We start from the raw sequence: 2129 nt of genomic DNA, 5'->3' as shown, positions 1-2129 counted from the left end.
AAATGGGGCACAATGTTCTCACTTGCATGGTGGTGATGGTTGGAGTCTCTGTTAGTAACAGGGTGCACGCTCACTAAACCTACTTATTTTTTCTGCTACCCTTGGTACCGAGTTGGCTGTGTAACTAAGTCTTGCCAACGGAATGGGAGGAGGCAGTTAGGAGCGAGTGTACCTTTCCTGAAGTTTCCCTCTTCCTGTGATCGAGATGGTAGAGCCACGGTGTGGAAGTGGCCTGGATCCCATGTGTCACCACCTGGAGTAGAGTCACCCTACCAGGAACATACACATTGGATTTTGTGATAGACTTTGGGTTGTTACAACAGTTAGCCCACTATGACTAATATAGGCTTCATCTCTAGAGTTCTTACAAATTGTAATATTCTATGAATGCAAAGAGGTCCTTGGTTTCAAATTGTCTCTTCATTGATTTGACTCTTAACAAGATTCGCTAGTCCCAGGGACAAACTAGTTTAAACCATTAATTTGGATGTGTCCAAGAGAAAGAAATTGTTACAATAAATGAATTGAAAAGATAAAGAATAACAGAAAGAAAGCTAAAGAAAAGCCTAGAATCAAGTACATTTTTTGAGAAGTGAACAACTTGAGGCTATTATGTTTTATATTTCACAAGAACAAGGACCCGTGCATTTTTGATTGCTTATAACCCCCTATTATTATGTACCATAGATATTTAATGAATGAATGTGTAGGAAGGTGCTATCAAGTTCTAATGATCACATACCTTGAGACATGCCATGGTGTAAACGTTTGTGTCTCCCTAGGATTCAAGTTGAAATCCTAAACCCCCAAATGATGATATTAGCAGGCGGGGCCTTTAGGAGTCGCTTAAGTCATGAGGGCAGAACCCTCATGAGTGGGGTTAGTGCTTCTATGAAAGAGGTTCCAGAGGCACTCTTAGCCCCTTCCTCCATGTGAGGACACAGTGAGAAGAAGGTGCTAGCTAAACCAGGAAGAGAGCCCTCACCCAAACTTGACTGTGCTGTTGCCTTGCTCTTAGACTCCTGGTCTCCAGAACTGTGAGAAATATACTTCTGGTGTGTATATGTTACCCAGTCCATGGTGTTTTGTTACAGCAGCCTGGACGGCCTATGACCAGAAGCCAGTGCACCTTAGTCTCTAGGGTTATCGTCATCCCTAACTCAATGCTGTAATGCATGGATGGTGGTGCCCTTTCAGTTTGGGGATGGGAGTAAGAGCACATGCTCCGGGCCTGGAGGAGTTAGACAGTCTGGCTTAGAGCCCTCTATGGCTCTGCCTCTGCCTTAGCCTCAGTTTTCTTAGGTATAAAATAGGGATAAAAATGCTACAAAACTCCGAGGGTCATTTTGAGGATGAAAGGGGGTTAATGCAGTTGAAGCACGTTGTATAGATATGCCACAAAGTTGAGTAACTTGGAGTTATGACATGAATTTCAAGCGACGCTAAGTTAAATCAATGTAAGACTCCCCCCACCCCATCTAGTTCTGCCATAGCCACCATCTAAGCCAGCACAGGTGTTGTCGGGCTTGACAAGAGGTAGCATTGTCCCAGCAGTGTGCTCCAAAATTACTTTATTAAAACATCAGGTCATACTCTCTAAAGAGATCAATGGTTCTCACATAGCAGGAGCACTGACGATGTGTGAACAGTTCCTGATGCAGATGTCCTTCAGGGTCACTTACTCACTGAACAATGCAGAGAAGATGGTTCCAGCTCCTCGAGATTCATTTTCCCATCTATGAAGGAGGGGAAGAACACCTACCTTCCATACAGGTGATTGTGAGGATGAAATCAAAGCAATGGGACTGAGGCTCAATGCCTGGCCTGGAGGGACACTCCAGGATGTCACTCTCACCCCTCCATGTCACCTCTTTGAAACCCAGCCCTGGTCGAAGCTCAGAAGAATTTTCTCCAGTTTTTATTCAGAATACTGTGGTTTTGTTAAAACTCATGTACGTTTTGGAAGCTTTTATTTACATTTTTTCCCAAACACCAATTTACTTGAAGGGAAATGGAATCTGTCTGGTTTTGATTCATTTACACTTATCTTGTTAGTGTTGTTTTATAAGCGCCAGCCAACATCCAAGTAGCCCCTGGAACCTTGTTTTAAAAACCACATTTTAAAGTCT

The sequence above is a fragment of the Pteropus vampyrus genome, unplaced genomic scaffold, assembly GCF_000151845.1.
Source record: "Pteropus vampyrus isolate Shadow unplaced genomic scaffold, Pvam_2.0 Scaffold172, whole genome shotgun sequence".
In the NCBI taxonomy this organism is placed as follows: Eukaryota; Metazoa; Chordata; class Mammalia; order Chiroptera; family Pteropodidae; genus Pteropus; species Pteropus vampyrus.
The sequence above is the reverse complement of the archived record's forward strand: the minus strand, read 5'-3'. Positions refer to the sequence as shown.